Below are 20,138 nucleotides of genomic sequence, written 5' to 3' on the forward strand. Positions count from 1 at the left end.
GTCCATCGTAGAATATTATCTTTTATTTTGTTCTTTAAAAAATTGATAACCCAGGTCTTTTACTTACTTCTGTCCTACGTCGAGTGACCAGGCTGTCCTGGCGTGCCTACAACTTTACCACTTTCGCGCTGAAAGCCCTGCATCACAGGAACCTTTCAGCCACAGGCTCATGGGGACCCTTTGCCAGCCTTCCTCAGCTGTCACCCGTGGTAAGGTGCAGTTAGAATATGATCGAGCCCACGGCCTCAATAAGGTAGAGAAAGGGCGACAGGCGTGAGCCCGTCTCTCCTGGCATTTAAAGCAAGGCGGGTTTGTGGTTGGGCTGGTGACTGAAGCAGACATTCCTGTTAACAACCATGCGGACGTGCCTGTGATGACCGGAAATGCAGGTCATCCTGCAGACCTCTGGCCTCAGGGTCCTCGTGGGCCGACGTTCTCTCCCAGACGTGGCACCGCAGGCGGCCTTTAGGGGGAAACAGCAGGCTCGCCAAGGAGAGTTTGCAGGTGACCACACAGCCTTAGCACATAGGAAGGGACGTAAAGAGATAAGTGTTGAACTGAGGTTTTAGAACCTACAGAAGCCACTCACCCATGTACCTTTAGTTCAGGGTTTTCCCCCTTGGCATTATATATATTTGGGGCAGGAAGGTCGTTATGGGCTGAATTGTGTCCTCCAAAATTCAGTGCTGAAGCCCGAGCCAGACACCAGGACCTCAGAATGGGACTGTATTTGGAGATCTTTAAAGAGGGGATGAAGGTAAAATGAGGTCATTAGGGTGGGCCCTGATAGGGTTGGTGTTCTTATAAGAAGAGGAGATCAGGACACAGACACACACAGAGGGACGACCACGTAAGGACACAGGGAGGAGATGGCAGTCTACACGCCCAGGAGAGAGGCCTTAGGAGGAACCAATTCTGCAGACACCTAGATCTTGGGCTTCCAGCCTCCAGGACAGGGAGGGAATAACTGTCTGTTGCTTAAGCCATCCAGCCTGTGGTACTTTGTTATGGAAGCCCTAGCAAAATAATGCAATAATTTTCATTTGGGGGGGGAGGGGTGTTTCTGTACATTGTAGGATATTTAGGAGCCTCCCTTGCCTCTACCCACAAGATGCCAGTAGCAAGCACCTCCTGTCTGTCTTATCTGTCTATCCATTCTTCTGTCTGTGCATCCATCTATCCATCCATCCGTCCATCCGTCCATCCCTCTATCTGTCCATCTATCTTTATTTCTATCTGTCTGTACATACGCACATGCACACATATATAGGGACTCATATGTGTATGGAATCCCAGTAGCCTAATGAGTCAGGAAAGCAGGGTAATAGCTCAGAGGTTCTGCCCTGTATATGCAGTCACCTTCCCCATGTCCCTTGGCTCCAAGAATTCATGACCCAATTCAAGAACTCTCTGTCCTGGATTCAAGAAGGATTTTTTAAAAAAAAAAACACATACTCCCTGTACAGCTAAAACATTTCACCGATTCATTTTGACAACATCTTCCTGACGACAGCATGCTCATTGCTGCTTAGAAAATGTGTCCTTTCTCGCTTTTAAAACACAGTTAAGTGTCCTGCTAATTAACACTTTCCTTATAGACACCAGATAAGTAAGCTGACCGTCACTTGCCAAGGTCTCTCAGCTCCTAGAGGAGCTAGGGTCTGTCTGTCTGGTGGCCAGTCTGCTGTAGCCGCCATCCGTAATCTGCCTCTGCCCCATCCTTGTTTTCACGTCTGTGAGGTGCGAGTCCCATCCAGCGGAGATTGGTGGTAGGTTGGGCTCGGGCCTGGTGCTCTCTGCAGCCGTCTGTGGACAGGTACTTGCCTTGCCCGCACAAGCCTTGCCCGCACCCTCCAGCCCGAGGAGATAGGCTTCTACATCACATTCAGGGTCAGGGTGGACCCAAGGGGGCACCTTTCCTGACGATGCTGGGAAACGAAAAGCTCTGGCTTCCGTATGTAGCTGGCAAGGGAGTGGGGACCGTGGGATGTGGTCCCCTCCTCCGACCTGTTTCCCCCAAGCCCCGGGAACCCCGGAAGGGAGGCCTGACATGGATGACTGCATTTGCCTCTCGTGGCGTTTTCCTCCAGGATGCTGTTAGTATTTTGCGGGAAGGTCATTAGTCTTGACCTCCTTTGCGGTCAGAGTACCACCTGGAGGACCTGCCTTCAAGAGAGGAGCCCCGTTTAGTGCTCGCAGTGGTAGACGGCAAAAGTGGTCCACAGACCCACGGCATCAGCGCCATCTGGGACCTTGCCAAAGATGCGGACCCCCAGGTGCCACCCGGCCCTCCTAAATCAGCATCTGCATTTCACCCAGGTCCCCAAGCAGTCTAGGCCACTGACCCTCCCCTCCTGGGGCATGAAGGACGCTTCGTGGTGGCGTGCAGGCATGTGAGAACCTCGACGTGTGATGATTTTACGTAGAAAACAGGAAATCAGTTAGGCCTTACTAGCATTTATTGTGTGTGTGGATCCTGGCCAGTGATCTGCATGGGGGATGGCCGCGTGTCCTCGTGGGTCCTCCAGCTGTCTAGCGAGGGGAGTGTGGAAAGACGTCCATGCCCCAGATCGATTTATTTGATTTCAGCATAATGCAATGTGCACATTAGCGTGAAGCATATTTACAGCTTTTTAAACATTTTTATTTATTTATTTATTTTTTCTTTTTCTTTTTTTCTTTTTTTCTTAAATTTTTATTTATTTATTTATTTATGGCAGTGTTGGGTCTTCGTTTCTGTGCGAGGGCTTTCTCTAGTTGCGGCAAGTGGGGGCCACTCTTCATCGCGGTGCATGGGCCTCTCACTATCGCGGCCTCTCTTGTTGCGGAGCACAGGCTCCAGACGTGAAGCATAGTTGACTTACAATATTGTATAAGTACAGCTTTTATTATTTAACTTTTAAACCAACCTTCAGGAAATGGACAGAGGTCTTAAAGTCCTACAAAAGGAGTAAAATGCAGGTTCAGGTTCTTAAGAAGAAAAGGGAACTTCTGGCATGAGCTTTGTAGCATTCACTGATGAGGGAGAACACGTTTGCTAACACACACAGCGTTCGCACCTAAGTCGATAGCCCTGTGCAAAATCACATGTATGGACCGAGGCTGAATGGTCAGCAATGGGGGCAGTGAGGCGCATGTTTGAACCGTACGCTGTTTCAGAATTCCCTCTGGCCCTCAGACCCTATGATGACCACCTATGAACATGGACACCTGAGGGAGGGGCCTGAGGCTCCCCCCTACCTCCCCCTCGGGAGCGCTGCTCACTGCTAGGACTCATGATGCCTACTGAGTTCTCTTGCCCCCCCTCTTTCCTTCCTCCTGTTGCAGGAAGGGGACCCTTCCAGGGCCTGAGAGCGGGCTCTTGTCTAACATTCAGAAATGAATCGTCCGAGGAGACACAAGTGCTGACAAAGCAAGAGACTTTATTGGGAAGGGGCGCCCGGGTGGAGAGCAGGAGGGTAAGGGGACCCAGGAGAACTGCTCTGCCCCGTGGCTCGCGGTCTCGGGTTTTATGGTGATGGGGTGAGTTTCCGGGTTGTCTCTGGCCAATCGTTCTGACTCAGGGTCCTTCCTGATGGCGCGTGCATCACTTGGCCAAGGTGGATTCCCCGAGAAGGATTCCGGGAGGTTGGTAGGACCTGTGGACGGGCATCTCCTCTCTCCTTTTGCCCTTTCCCGAATTCTTCCAGTTGGTGGTAACTTGTCAATTCCGTGTTCCTTACCAGGACCTCCTGTTGTAAGAGAACTCATGGCAGTGTTTACTGTCGGGCCCGGCCAGGGCTGGCGGATTCGGTCAGTGGTTCCCCTGACTCTCCCTTCTCTCCTTGCTCCCTCTTCCTCTGTCTCCCGCTCTTCTCTCCCTTCTGATTTTTGGGTCTGGCTGAATCCTCTGGCCTACCCCTTGCCTCCAGGACCTGTTAGGGGTGCTGGTGTCCACAGCAGACGTGCCCGGGCATCTGGGTCCCTTCCGTCTCCTTCCCAGATTCACAGGAGGGGTGCCCAGGGCCCTGCATGCCGAGTCTCCTGTCCCCGGGGCAGAGTCACTGCTTGGCCTCCCTGGCACAGGGGCTACTTCAGATGACACCGCTGGCTTATCAGAAGGGCCTTGGTTCCACGTGACGTCTTAGCAAGCCTGTCTGTTCTCAGAAACACGTACTCAAGGCAGATAAGGAGAGCCTCCAGGAAAGAGCGATGACAGTTCCGGGTTCAAAGTGGCTTTCTTGTTTCCTAACAACTGCAGTAATTGCCACCAGCCTTCAAAGGACTGGCACATGCCCACTACTTTAGAAACATCTGTTATTTCATTGTCTCTATGAGAGAGGCAGGTGATGTAATTCACCTTATTATATCAATGAGAAAACGGAGCTCCAGAGAAGTGAAGTCCACCCCCCACCCCCGCCGGGTCACACAGCTGAGAAGGCACAGGGAGAGTGCATCTTGCTGCCTCTCAAGGAACCCACAGGCAGAATTACCTATTTCTATATTCTTCTCTGTGTTTTTAAAGTTTCTTATGCTGTGGGTAATCAAAACCACATCCCTAATAGACGACTAATGTGAAAATTAAATACATTCATGATGCTATCTATCCTTCCATCCATCCATCCATCTGTCCTGGAGACCACCAGCAAAAAACTGTAAGAAAAAAGGAAAAAGAAAGGTCCAAAAAAAATAAGCCAGAAGAAACATTTTTGTTTTTTATTTCTACCATTTGAATGTAAACCCATAATGGCAGCAGCAGTCGTGTCCGACTGTGACCTTATTTATTTGAGCGCCTCTTAGCCCAACCAAGCCCAGAGAGGCAGGTTTGGTCCTGTTCAGCCTAACCAAGCGAACCACAGTTAAACAAAGAGCAGGGGGGAGTGGAAAGTGGGCTTCTGGCCACCTCCTCTCCCTCCCCAAGATGACACAAGCCTGGAAGAAACAATGCACCTTGCATCATCCCTCTGAAATCCACAAGCCACATGTCACTCAAAATGCTTCGTACCTGAGGTCACGGATACTTTTCTCATTTTTTTTTTTTAAACCTAGCATTTCCCAAGCACATCACACATACTCTCTAACAAGGAAGTAATATCTGTTAACTTCCCATTAGGTTGGATCTCCGCCCCTCCACCCTCATGCTTTTAGAAGTGCCAGACTACTGGTGTGCTTGGGGTCCACTGGGACCCTCCAGCTCTCTCTGACTACCAGCTGTCCTGAAGCAGTCATTTAGTATGAACTTTGGATCTAGGCAATTCATTGTGATACCCGGAGCATTGAAATACGAGTAAATTTACGTATTAAATTGTATGGAAAGAGAATCCAAAGTACCTGCAAGAGTGAAGATTTAAGAATCATAAGAGGCTTCCCTGGTGGTGCAGTGGTTAAGAATCCGCCTGCCAATGCAGGGGACGCGGTTTCAAGCCCTGGTCCGGGAAGATCCCACATGCCGCGGAGCAACTGGGCCCTTGTGCCACAATTGCTGAGCCTGCACTCTAGGACCTGCGAGCCACAACTACTGAAGCCCGTGTGCCACAACTACTGAAGCCTGTGCGCCTAGAGCCCGTGCTCCGCAGCAAGAGAGGCCACGGCAATGAGAAGCCCGCGCACCGCAACGAATAGTAGCCCCCACTGCCCCCAGCTCGTGGCAACTAGAGAAAGACGGGGCACAGCAACAGAAGACCCAACGCAGCCAATAAATAAATTAAATAAATAAATAAAATAAATCTATTAAAAAATATATATGATTCAAATTCGGTAAAACAAACAAAAAAGAATCATAAGAGGAATGGGATATGTGTGTGTATGTGTGTGTGTGTAGACATGCACACACATTTATGTTATATATGTAAATAATCGAGTTGTGTGTATGATTTTAAACTTGAACTGTCTTTACATAAAATTTAAAGGTATTTAACTTATAAAGACACACATTCTTATATGTTACACATTCTTATATGTTATGTATTAGATACAAATAATTGTGTGTTTAAGAAACTTAAGAGGAAAGGTCATTACATATCATTTAAACATACTTGATTTGCATACATCATGTATTATAAGTAACTAGACATGTGTGTTGCTTCAAGAAACTTGGGTGAGGGACTTCCCTGGTGGTGCAGGGGTTAAGAATCTGCCTGCCAATGCAGGGGACACGGGTTCGAGCCCTGGTCCAGGAAGATCCCGCATGCCACAGAGCAACTAAGACCATGCACCACAACTACTGAGCCAGCAGTCTAGAGCCCGTGAGCCACAACTACTGAAGCCCACGCACCTGGAGCCCGTGCTCCACAAGAGAGGCGACCGCAGTGAGAAGCCCGCGCACCACAATGAAGAGTAGCCCCCGCTCGCCGCAACTAGAGAAAGCCCGTGCGCAGCAACAAAGACCCAACGCAGCCAAAAAGAAATAAATAAAATAAATAAATTTATTAAAAAAAAAACTTGGGTGAAAGTTCTTTCTGTATAATGTATGGTGTATGTGTGTATGTGTAAATAAAATTGCACAGGCTTCAGAGCTGTGTAATAAGTTAAGCGGAGTAGATGGATCAAACAGTTATAGTCAATGTATTTTGTTCTTTTGTGGGCACTTTGCAATCGGGTGTGTTTGTTGGCGGCCGTCATATGCACATATACAGAAATAACATTTAAAAAGCATGTTTCAGCCCCATTTCCTGGGGCCATTTACCCTGAAAGGGCCTCAGGGGCAATCAGTTCCCATGACTCCTCCCTCCTGGAGTAATCAGAACGTCATTTAAAGGAAGGTGATTTACTACAGCTCAATTTTGGGCTTAATGATAAAGCGATAACTTCAAGCCCCGAAAAGCAGTATATCAAGGACAAGGCTGTGATTAGCCCAGCTCATGAAGAACGGGCAATGCATGGTAATTAAAAACCACAAATGACCAAAAACACCCACCCTGAAATGACTCAGAATTTTATGTCTTCCTCTGTTGATCAGCCCCCGTCCACCTTATTTGTAGCACCAGAGGAAGCGTATGTAAGTGGGATCCATGCGCGTTTTGCCCCTTTTCTGCCCAAGAACCTTCCTTTTAGTCTCCACGGAGGGTCTTAGGACTAGAGATAGGAGAATGCTTGTGATATTCTAGCATTGCTGGGCTTTGTTGTCATTTTTTATTGAAGGATAGTTGATGTACCATGTCGTGTTAATTTCTGCTGTACAGCAAAGGGATTCAGTTATATATCTATTATTTTTCATATTCTTTTTCCATTATGGTTTATCCAGGATATTGACTGTAGTTCCTCGTGCTATACAGTAGGACCTTGTTGTGTATCCATCCTATACATAAGAGTCAGCATTTCTGAGCTTTGGAAGGTGGCACTGGCTTGCTGGAGAATAGCTGAGCCCGTCCTGAGCTGCAGAGCTGCAGAGCTGAACCTGTACCTCCAGAATGCATGCACTTGATCCCGTGCAGAGACAATAGAAGATGACGATACATAGTAATGGGCCAGCTGCACAGTAGATCCTGAGGTTCCAGGCCCGGTCCAGGTAAAGAGATGACCCTCCCACGAACGCCATATTGCTCTGGTCCCAGTTGCCTGATTTGCATTGAGATGCGAGTTCCTCTAGTTAATGCCCTAAGGACCAAGCCTTGGTCTTTACAATCCATCTTGGAGAATGAGTCTCTGCTTGCTCGTCTTTGACTGACTGCATCATGCCCTAGTCCTAGGGTAGAATTTTCCACCAACCCTCTCTCCACTGGGCTCTCCTCTGCAGAGTCCAAAGTGAGGAGGTGTGCCCAGTTTTATCTTGAGGGTTCCTTTGGTGGTCACCATGGTGAGAAGGATGTCAAACGTCACCTAGGTTCCACCTTGAACAGTTTCATTACTATGCCTCTACGAGGCTTAATAAAACAAAGCCCCTGCTTCTCCTGACCTCAGAGCACAGTGGTTTACATAGTTCTATCAAGTGCAATCTTTTCACTTCCATTCTCTAAAGTTAGCCCAAAAGGAGCCTTTATTTATGTTCTAGCCACTGTGTCCTGGTCCATTATCTTGTGAATAACCGGGCCTGGAACGCAGCAGAAGAGAGAGCCAATGCTCCAGGCTGGTTATGTAGTTTTCCAAGGTTGCACGGCTAGCTTGGGACCTGACTCCCAAGTCGTCCTTCCACTTACTAAGATAAATCCTTCTGGGGGATTTTTTTTTTTAAACATCTTTATTGGAGTATAATTGCTTTACAATGGTGTGTTAGTTTCTGCTTTATAACAAAGTGAATCAGCTATGCATATACATATATCCCCATATCTGCAGGGCTTTCCTATGCCTACTTTCTGGAAAGTTTTTATCATAAATGGGTGTTGAATTTTGTCAAAAGCTTTTTCTGCATCTGTTGAGATGATCATACAGTTTTTCTCCTTCAGTTTGTTAATGTGGTGTATCACATTGATTGATTTGCGTATATTGAAGAATCCTTGCATTCCTTGGATAAACCCCACTTGATCATGGTGTATGATCCTTCTAATGTGCTGTTGGATTCTGTTTGCTAGTATTTTGTTGAGGATTTTTGCATCTATGTTCAGCAGTGATATTGGCCTGCAGTTTTCTTTTTCTGTGGCATCTTTGTCTGGTTTTGGTTTCAGGGTGATGGTGGCCTCGCAGAATGGGTTTGGGAGTGTTCCTCCCTCTGCTATATTTTGGAAGAGTTTGAGAAGGTTAAGTGTTAGCTCTTCTCTAAATGTTTGATAGAATTCGCCTGTGAAGCCATCTGGTCCTGGGCTTTTGTTTGTTGGAAGATTTTTAATCACAGTTTCAATTTCAGTGCTTGTGATTGGTCTGTTTATATTTTCTGTTTCTTCCTGGTTCAATCTCCGACGGTTGTGCTTTTCTAAGAATTTGTCCATTTCTTCCAGGTTGTCCATTTTATTGGCACATAATTGCTTGTAGTAGTCTCTCATGATCCTTTGTATTTCTGCAGTGTCAGTTGTTACTTCTCCTTTTTCATTTCTAATTCTATTGATTTGAGTCTTCTCCCTTTTTATCTTGATGAGTCTGGCTAATGGTTTATCAATTTTGTTTATTTTCGCATAGAACCAGCTTTTAGTTTTATTGATCTTTGCTATTGTTTCCTTCATTTCTTTTTCATTTATTTCTGATTTTTATGATTTCTTTCCTTCTGCTAGCCTTGAGTTTTTTTTTTTTTTTTTTTGTTCTTCTTTCTCTAACTGCTTTAGGTGTAAGGTTAGGTTGTTTATTTGAGATGTTTCCCAGGGGAATATTTACGGTAGCATGGTAATGTGTCAGCTGAGGGGCGAATACGTAAGGTCCTGGAGGAACCAGGCAGTGTGGAACCCTGTGGGCTCTGTGATCCAGCAGCAAGGGTATAAAAGAAGAAGAGGAGGGGGCTTGTGAAGAGGTTTCTTTGGCATTAGCCCTGTGCCCCTCCCTGTGGAGGGGTGGGCTTCTTGCTTCACTCCAGCCCTGTGAGGCTTCAGCGAGACCCCTTAGAGAGGGTGAGACCTCATTCTGCATCTCTGGTGCCCCAAGGGCCTGACTCCTGCCTGAGTTTCCAGGGAGGGGGCTGTGCTGGAAGAGGCTGGGCTTCCCAAGGCTCTCAGAGATGCACGGCCAGCTGACCTTGGTGGCCCATGGGGACCCGCCGGGAGGGAGTCTTGCCGCCATTTGGACATCTGCTCCTGGGGGGTGGGGGGGACTCCAGCTGAGAAGGAGCCGCAGCCACGCCCCTCCCCCAGTCTCAGGACTTGTCGGTGGGGAGGAATCCAGCTGGGACAGGTCGCGTGAACTCGTAGGAGTGCACTTCAGAGAGAGGGTCAGCCCTTCCAGTGGCCTGGAGCCATCTCTGGACAGTACCAGCCGCAGGGGAATGATCTGCCCCTTTGACCTTATCTTTCTCTCTACATTCCTTGCTGGGAGGGACCGGAGAGCAGCCAGAGGCGCAGTGAGTGATCCATGAAGACACCAGAAGCTCTTTCCTCATCCTCTCCCTTCCCAGACCACCAGAACCACGCCTTCGCTCACGGTGACTTACCCTGGAATTAAACCTGCAGCTTTGGAGTTGCACTAGGCGTTGAGTTTGGGGCTTTAAAGCATTCAGTGACCAGAAGCATCCCCGGACGTGCTGGGATTTTGGCCCCTGATACTGTGAACCATCTCTCCAACGAGTAAGTTTTATAGAGACATCCCGCCCCCACTAAGACCAAATGTCCCCTTTTGATGATGTCAGAGTCATGCTTATTCAGGTTAAAATAGTTTTTCAGGTGTCACCATACTATCATCCTGGGTTTCCATGAAGAACGGGAACTATGTCAGCAGCCGCTACATTATGTATTAATTATGTGAGTGCCTGCCAAGAGCCAGAGGCACACAAAATAATTAAAACTAAGTAAGGTTTTATTTATAGACATGGAAAACAAAAGTGGAGATTTAATCTTTACTTTTTTTTTTTAACTTAAACAAAACAAAATAATGATGGACGAGAGGGGACAGGCCAAAAGAGAAATGCTGACAATTGTCTTTCCCGGGGTACACGTGTCCCCTAGACGAGTGGGCTGAGGCATCGGGGCTCACTTCCTCTGTACTGCTTTCCGCCCGCCAGGCTCAGGGCTGCCCGGCCGACTTCCTCACCCTGGGTGTTGGCCGGGAATGCCTTCCTCGGGGCTCTGTGTGCCGCGTGCCGGGGGAGCGAGACACGTGATAGTCAGGAACGCAGGGCTGTTGTGCTGCGGGCCGGGCACAGGGCGTCCGGAAGGCAGCCCCGGCTGCGCACGGCCTCACCCGCGCCCTGGTGCCTCCCAGTGGGGGAGCAGTGGTCCCCACGTGCGACGCCCACCTCCCCACTGCTTTCCAGCACCCCCAGCTTCTCCGCCCACATGTGTGCACCTGCCACACCTGCCTGCTGTGCACAGCGGCGTGGACACTCCCGTGCACACGCGAGATGCTCTGAGTAAATGTCCGCTTTTTTTCCCCCTCCCACTTCAAGGTGCCAGCAGGAAAAGAAAGATCAGGGTGCAGTATTCAGAAATGATAGACGTGCCAGTCTGATTAGTGTCAAGGTGTGACTGATCATTTCAGGAAGCCCAGCTCCCCTCTGATTTATAGATGAGGCACTAGGGGCCTGAGGGAGGACCACATGGAGAAACAGGCGGTTAAGTAACTTTTTTATGAGAGCTTCCGGTTATCCGGAATGATGACTTTGCAGCCAGTGATATAAATCCATATAACTTTCCCGGGCTGTCCAATGACTATTCAAAGCCCGGGAGCTCTTGGCTGGGGTGCTGTCCAGTGCAGTCAGTGGGAAAGCTGTGTGAGGTCCCTGCGGTCAAGGCACCTTCTCTGTGTGCCAGAGAATGGCTCTGTCTGAAAGCCTCATGAGTTGGTGAGTTGGATTCTTTTTTTTGTTGTTGTTTCTGGGAATGGTTACTTTGTCTATAGGTCCCTGTTTTGTTCCTTTTCTGGAATAGTTAAATAATACATGGGGTAAGAGTTAATTACATAAGTCCAAGGGCCAAGTGTTAGCTATGGGCAGATAGAGTTTTGAATTATCTGGTGTGGGACTAATGAAAGTATGTGTTTTATCTGGAGTGTTATCTTTAAAAAAAAAAATCTGTAAAACCACCTGCAACAATTTATCTGATATGTATTCACTTGTTTGTTTGCTCCGGAAGGAGGAGGTCTTGTGGGAGAGGAAAGAAATTGTCTAATAGTCTTTATTTGTTTCTTTCTGGATGAAATTCATACTTTGAAAACACCGGTGGGTAAAAACAAGAAACCTAAGAGGAAGTGAGTAAAGAGGTGCGCTTCGTGCTGTAGCTTGACTCAAAAGGGAAATTGGGTCCATTAACCCTACCTATCAAAATATTAGAACCGCTGCTTCTGAGTTGGATGCAAGGAATATGAATAAGAAGTATTTGCCATCAAATGTATTCCATGAAAGACGAGTGTCATTCTCAGCTAAGTACTTGCTGCTTTTCCAAAACATAATTTTGAGAAGGAGTTAATAGCAGTTCCACTTTTTTTTTTTTAACCTTTTTTCCATGTCACATCTTTCTTTTCTTTTTTTTCATACTTAGGAATTTGGTATTTATTTATTTTGGTTGCGTTGGGTCTTCTTCGTTGCTGCCTGCAGTCTTTATCTAGTTGCAGCGAGCGGGGGCTACTTTTCCTTGCAGTACGTGGGCTTCTCATTGCGGTGGCTTCTCTTGTTGCTGAGCACCGGCTCTAGGCACACGGGCTTCAGTAGTTGTGGCACGTGGGCTCAGTAGTTGTGGTGTGGGCTCTAGAGCGCAGGCTCAGTAGTTGTGGAGCACGGGCTTAGTTGCTCCGCGGCATGTGGGATCTTCCTGGACCAGGGCACGAATCCGTGTTCCCTGCATTGGCAGGCGGATTCTTAACTGCTGCGCCACCAGGGAAGTCCCACACGTGTTTATTTTCTGTTCTAAATATACAGGTTCAAAGTCTGGCATGAGCCACTTGAATCTGTGTCCTGAAAAATGACAACCAGATTTCCTACCTACTTGAGAGGCGTGTACGTCTATCACTGAGTGTGTCCTCAGGACCATGGCTTCCACCACTCCTTGTGGCTGCACTGGCTGTGTTTTCGGATGTGGTGTTTATTATTCCAGTGTTTGGCTACATAGACAGGGTTTGGCTTCTGTATAAAGGACCTGGGTTAAACAGGGAATGAGTCTGTGGTCCAGAAATCAACCTGTCCATTCTGCAAATGTACGTCAATTACAGAAAAATCAGCATCTGGGACAGTGTGTCCTTTGCAATGCATGCCATACATAATGTACCTGTTATAAACCAGCCAAATATATTATTTTTTTCCCCCAGAGATAGATGCTCAGAAATGCATGTAACCCCCGTTCAGCCTCACCCTCCGCGTTTCCCTTGTGAATGAATTAAGATGTCTAGTTCTTGCTTACTTTACTTCTTACCCAGGTATCAACAGATTTCCTGTCTACATCAGTTTTGTCCTTTGTGCTCACCCTTGCAGATTGAATGAGGGCTGATAGAAACAATTGCCATCCAAGATGATGTTACTAAAAATGGTGAAACTATTTTATTGAAAGATTACTCCGCGACGTGGTTATTTGCCATAGGGCACTCTGTGTGTTCACTAAACCCATGGCAATACCTGACAGATGATTCCTATGAATTGGTGTCTCCAGGGTCATTCATATTTCCCAACTGAGATATTGCCCCATATTCATTTATAATGAGATTTTAATATAACGACGGATGCCATCAGGATTCAGAACTGTAAAAGCTCTCACTGCATGAGAAAAAAAAAATATAAAGTCTCCCTCTATTTGTATTTAAAAGCTAAACAGTAAATGTCAGGCATCCCTTAAAAGGCTGGATGAAACAGGCATTAAAAGTTTGTGGGTAAAAATCCTAAGCAGCGTTCTCCAGACCAGTCGCCACCTCTGTTGTTTTCTTTGCTTCTTGTCTTCTGATTCAAATCCCCCCCTCGTTTGGATATTAACCTTGTAGAACTCGATCAGTCAGTCAGTGAACTCTTACCTAGCACCCCTGGGATCCAGGTAAACAAAGGTGTAGCAGTGATGAAACACAAGCACAGTCTCACCCCCAAGGCTGTCCAAGATGGAAAACAAAACTTGGGAAATGCCGCAAGGGCCAGTGTCAGGGATCATTAAATGCCTATCATGAGCAGGAAGTGCAGGGAAGGACACACTGCTGGGCTCAGCCAGGGCAGCCGGCTTGACTGTCAACTCTGGTAGAAAGCCTGCAGGTGAGACCGAATGGATCCCGGGTCCAGTGTTCCTCTTTAGTGGTTCCAGGATGGGGGGGCTGTCTTGTCTACAGATAGATGGAGAGTTGGGGTGGGGGGGGTCTCCTTTACAGTTAATTTGTCTACCCCAGGGTTTCTCAGCTGCAACGCTGGAAGACGCTTTGCTGTAGGGACTGACCTGTGCGTGGAGGATATTTAGCATCCACCTACTAGATGGCAGTATCAACCCCCCTCCCAAATGTGACAACCAAACATGTCTCCAGGTGTTGCCCCGTGTCCCTTCAGCTCCAGATGACAACCACTGACCTACAATAAGCATTTAAAATGCACAAGGCACTATTTACAATAGCCAAGACATGCAAGCAACCCAAGTGCCCATCAACAGACGGTTGGGTAAAGAAGATGTGGTACATATATACAATGGAATATTACCCAGCCATAAAAAAGAATAAAATATTGCCATTTGCAGCCACATGGTTGGACCTAGAGTGTCTTATGCTTAGTGAAATAAGTCAGAAAGAGAAAGACAAATACTCTATGATATCACATGTATGTGGAATCTCAAAAATAATACAAATGAATGCACATGCAAAACAGAAGCAGACACAGGAAACAAACTTAAGGTTACTAAAGGGGAAAGGGACGGGGGAGGGACAAATTGGGGGTATGGGATTAACAGATACAGACTATATAAAATAGATAAGCAACAGGATTTACTGTATAGCACAGGGAATTACAGCCATTCTCTTGTAATAACCTGTAATGGAATATAACCTGCAAAAACCCTGAATCACTGTGCTCTGCACCTGAAATTAACACAACGTTGTAAGTCCACTATACTTCCTAAAATAATAGAATAAAATGCATCGGGCAGAGCTTGGCGGTGGAGCAGGGTTCCTCGGCCTGGGCACTGCAGTGCTGACTTTTGGGGCCGCATCATGCTTTGACGTGGGAACGTCCTGTGCACCGTAGGGGGGTTGAGAACACCTCCGCCCTGGTCCAAACATTGCCGAAGGCTTCCTTGGGGAGGCAGAGCATCCTCTGCTTAGAACCTCTGAACTGGAGACAGGAAGGGGCCCCTGGAGGCCTGACGGAAGCGGGAAGAGGGCCCCTGTGTCCTGTTCGCAGCTCTTCCCCCAGGTTTCCTGGCAGCTCCTCACTTCTGCTGGAGGATGCCCCAGCTTGTCTGAACTGAGTCACTGGGCCGGGGTTTCCTGGGTCCCTGCCTGCCACCTCTGTCACAGATGAGGAGACTGTGGGGTTATGTGAGTTCACGGGATTGGCCAAGATACTCTTCAGGGTAGGCGGGCTTTGCCAGGGCCCGACTTCTTCAACTGCTTCTCTACAAAGCCCTGCCTTCCGATCCACAGCCCTTTGTCTGTAACCAGAAGGAAAAGAAAAAGATTGGAAGCCCAGTGTTCACCAGCCACGCTTGTTCTGAACCAAGGAATGTAAAACTGATGTAACGTTGAATAGTCTTTCTTTAGCCGACAGAATGCAAGTATTCATCGTGTTTATCGCTGCGGAACCATTAATATGTGTGATTGCAGGTTGCTTTCTAAAACTTTGCTCAGGGTATATGGATTACATGATATATTTGAAGGTATAGTATGTGTGTGTGTGTGTGTGTGTGTGTGTATATATATGAAGGTAATGGTGAACATATACACGTATAGATGCATTACACCTATATATATGAAGGTAATGGTGAACATATACACGTATAGATGTATTACACCTATATATATGAAGGTAATGGTGAACATATACACGTATAGATGCATTACACCTATATATATGAAGGTAATGGTGAACATATACACGTATAGATGCATTACACCTATATATATGAAGGTAATGGTGAACATATACACGTATAGATGTATTACACCTATATATATGAAGGTAATGGTGAACATATACACGTATAGATGTATTACATCTATATATATGAAGGTAATGGTGAACATATACACGTATAGATGCATTACATCTATATATATGAAGGTAATGGTGAACATATACACGTATAGATGCATTACACCTATATATATGAAGGTAATGGTGAACATATACACGTATAGATGCATTACACCTATATATATGAAGGTAATGGTGAACATATACACGTATAGATGTATTACACCTATATATATGAAGGTAATGGTGAACATATACACGTATAGATGTATTACATCTATATATATGAAGGTAATGGTGAACATATACACGTATAGATGTATTACACCTATATATATGAAGGTAATGGTGAACATATACACGTATAGATGTATTACACCTATATATATGAAGGTAATGGTGAACATATACACGTATAGATGCATTACACCTATATATATGAAGGTAATGGTGAACATATACACGTATAGATGTATTACACCTATATATATGAAGGTAATGGTGAACATATACACGTATAGATGCATTACACCTATATATATGAAGGTAATGGTGAACATATACACGTATAGATGCATTACATCTATATATATGAAGGTAATGGTGAACATATACACGTATAGATGCATTACACCTATATATATGAAGGTAATGGTGAACATATACACGTATAGATGTATTACACCTATATATATGAAGGTAATGGTGAACATATACACGTATAGATGTATTACACCTATATATATGAAGGTAATGGTGAACATATACACGTATAGATGCATTACACCTATATATATGAAGGTAATGGTGAACATATACACGTATAGATGCATTACACCTATATATATGAAGGTAATGGTGAACATATACACGTATAGATGCATTACACCTATATATATGAAGGTAATGGTGAACATATACACGTATAGATGTATTACACCTATATATATGAAGGTAATGGTGAACATATACACGTATAGATGTATTACACCTATATATATGAAGGTAATGGTGAACATATACACGTATAGATGTATTACACCTATATATATGAAGGTAATGGTGAACATATACACGTATAGATGTATTACACCTATATATATGAAGGTAATGGTGAACATATACACGTATAGATGTATTACACCTATATATATGAAGGTAATGGTGAACATATACACGTATAGATGTATTACACCTATATATATGAAGGTAATGGTGAACATATACACGTATAGATGTATTACACCTATATATATGAAGGTAATGGTGAACATATACACGTATAGATGTATTACACCTATATATATGAAGGTAATGGTGAACATATACACGTATAGATGTATTACATCTATATATATGAAGGTAATGGTGAACATATACATATGTATTCCAGTTTTATTGCATGACAAATTTATAGATATTCCAGTTTAACTCAGATATCGTTGACCTTAACATTGTATACCTTTCAGATGTACAACACAATGATTTGCTATGCCATGTGTATTGTCAAATGATCACCACCATAATTTTAGTGAATATCCATCACCTCCCATGGTTACAAATTTTGGTTGTTTCAGTTGCTAAATGGGTGTGTGTGACAGAATGAATGCTTTCAGTGTAGAAAACTACTGTGTCTGTTATGAGTGCCAAAAGCCGTCCTGAAGGCAGCTCAGCGTTGAAGAGGGTCTTTGAATCCTTGTAATAAATTAGCTTTGATTTTTTTCTTAAAGCCATTACTTTGTAAAATCCAAAGGATTCTGTGCTCTGAAACACACCTAGCCACACTTGTTTGTGTTTTTTTGAGACCGAGGCCTTGGGGTTGTAATTGCCAGCAGGGCAGGGTTCATTTTTAGCACGTGGTGACCTTGAACATCAGATGGTGTTTGCACTCTGTGGGGTTTTTTTTTTTTCCATTTACTGTATCATCGTATGCTCTCTTATACCCTCAGAAGCAGCTTCTGCTGCTTAAAACCTCATGACCTTTCTGCACCGTCCAAGCTTTGCAATAATGTGAAAACACTCAGAAACCTAAATGCAGCCAGAAGAGTTGGGCAGAACGACTTTGCCTTTTGGACCCTGTGCTCAGAACTTCTGTGCCCCGTGTGCTCAGGGGGCAGCTTCTCCCCCGCCTGTGCACCTGAAAGGCAAAGAACCCCTAACTCAAAAGAACCATGTGGGTTATGAGGGCCCAGCCTGGTATTCTGTGGCCTGGAAGTACTAAACTGATAGGCACGTATTGACTTTGAAAAGGCCAGCTATGTGATTCCGTTAAAAAAAAAAAAGTACCAAGTCCATTTCTGGTTAATTAAGAAGAAGGGAAAATTGTCGTTTGGCGAGCAAGCGTGTATGCCTTGGGGTCAGGATTTCCCAGCCTGGGCACAGTTGATCTGTGGGCCTGGGGAATTCTTTGTCGTGGGATGGGTCTTGTGCATCGTGGGATGTTCAGGCGCATCCTTGGACACCATCCAGGAGATGCCAATAGCACCTGCTCTGTTGTGAGAACCAGAATGATTCCAGACACCACTAACACCTCTGGGGGGCGGGGGGGTGGGCGTTGGGGAAGAGCTGCAGAGTCACCCCTCGTTGACAGCCACCGGGCTAGAAAAAGCATTTAGGAATTAGTAAGACAGAGCTTGGACTGAAAGCACAATGCTCCACCTTGGCACGAATGATACCTGGGGCCGGATCGCTCTGTTGTTGGCAGTGCATTGTGGGATATTCATGTGCATCCCTGGCTGCTACCCACTGGCTGCCAGTGGGTGGAAGGTCACAGCTTGTGAGCACAGCTGTGTTGCTTGTGGAGCAACGCCCGCAAGCTGTGACAACCAAAAATGTGTCCAGACAGGGCCACCTGTCCCCCGGAAGACAAAGTCACTGGGGCTTTTGACAGTCGTTGGTCTAGGCGGATCTTATATTACCTTAGGTGGGAATAATAAATCTGTGTTCTATAGGTAGTGTTGGGGCCAAGAGTTTTCCTGCGCCACCATCTTGTCACCCATCCCATGGGTGACTCATCCAAAGGGGTGTCAAGCCATTTGCCTTCCTGGGCATTCCAGGTCATGTCACATCATTGGCATCTGCTGAGGCAGACTCCCCACGGTCGGCAGCGCGTAGTGGAGTCCAGGAACTTCTAATTGCAAATGAGTCCAGGTGAGGAGTTCGTTAGCCAAGGAGGCGATGGTCATAACTGTCCAGAGCTAGAGGGTGCACACTCAGGTGTTTTTGGTTGGAAGTGACAGAAACTCAATGCCCCCTCACTCAAACCCAGAAAGGGATTTTTCAGTTGCACAGATGGGAGGGAGGCTCACAGAGTCAGAGGAAGAGCCCCAGGAACCAGGACCATTGGCCTTAAGGAGCTGAAAATTCTTTGCAAGTCCAATTGACATGACTTGTCGCTACTGTCCGTGGCTGCTGGTGGAGGGGACCACTGTACTTGAGAGTTGCTGGTTTTGCATCCTGGTTAAATGCAGTGGTGTTATTACCGTTTTATGTACCTTTGGGAGTGGATGTTGTGATAGTTATCCGTCACTGGATACAAATTACTGCACATTTAAGGGCTTATTAGAACAACATCCATTGATTATCTCCGTGTCTGTGGGTCAGGTGTCTCCGCGTGGCTTACCTGGCTCGTCTGCTCACGACGGTCTTTACAAGCCTGCAAAATATTGGCCACAGTCGTATTATCTCCTGAAAGCTCGGGATCCCCTTGTAAGCTCATTCAACACGTTGGCGGAATCTAGTTCCCTGTGGTTGTAGGACTGGGACCCTCAGCTCCTAGGGGCCACCCCTCCCTATAGGCATTTCACTCCATGACTGTTTCTTCCATCCAGGCCAGGAGGATTGCAAATCCTCTGCTTGGAGTCTGTTTCCGAGGGATCACCTGATTAGGCCAGGCCCACCCACTTCAGTCTCCTCGTTGAGTCCCACAAAGTCAGTTGATTAGGGACCTCAATCATATTCCTTCACTTTTGCCAAGTCCTACATCTCAGGCCCCCCTCACACACACACACATCCTCAAGAGGAGAGAATCACACAAAGATGTGGGTACCAGGAGGTGGGAGCCATGGAGGCTATCTTAGAATCCTGCCTATAACAGATGCCTTTTTGTGGCAGGACTTGGGAGCCTAAATAGGATTTGGAAAATAGGTCTCTCTGGACAGCCCTTGCCTCCCTACACCCAGTAGACCCTAGTGACATCCTTCTTCCATGATCCTAGCTACCAGGTCAGCTCTCCCCTCCCCCCAGCCCCATTCAGTCCAGCCAGGCCTTACAGCGGAAAGTGTTCTCTTATTGGTTGGACGTTATCACTCCACTGCTGTCCGTGTAGTCCTTCCTTCTGTCCTTATGCAGAAGGTTCATTGGACCCTAGTCTATGGTCCCTGGGCCAGGCTGGTGGGTCCAGATCGTCACCAGCGGTGACCTACAGTCCTGTTTGCGTTCACAGTGGGGGGTTGGCATTTGTCCAAATCTCAGTTTGAGGCTGGAACATGACGCTAGTGAAATCAGA

At 46.2% G+C, this 20,138-nt stretch overlaps 1 protein-coding gene across 8 annotated transcripts in view; it reads left to right on the forward strand.

The window, feature by feature from the left end:
* Positions 1 to 20,138, forward strand: part of STS (steroid sulfatase) — a 624,067-nt gene that overhangs the window by 18,699 nt on the left and 585,230 nt on the right. The window contains exon 1 of one of the 8 annotated variants that reach the window (XM_082375723.1): positions 9,808 to 10,118. The exons of the other annotated variants lie outside the window; for them this stretch is intronic. The gene's annotated coding sequence lies outside the window, so the exon portion shown is untranslated. Of the gene's footprint in view, positions 1 to 9,807; positions 10,119 to 20,138 lie in introns of those variants that run through there. 8 annotated transcript variants of the gene reach the window in all.

The sequence above is a fragment of the Balaenoptera borealis genome, assembly GCF_965194805.1.
Source record: "Balaenoptera borealis genome assembly, chromosome: X".
Classification (NCBI taxonomy): domain Eukaryota; kingdom Metazoa; phylum Chordata; class Mammalia; order Artiodactyla; family Balaenopteridae; genus Balaenoptera; species Balaenoptera borealis.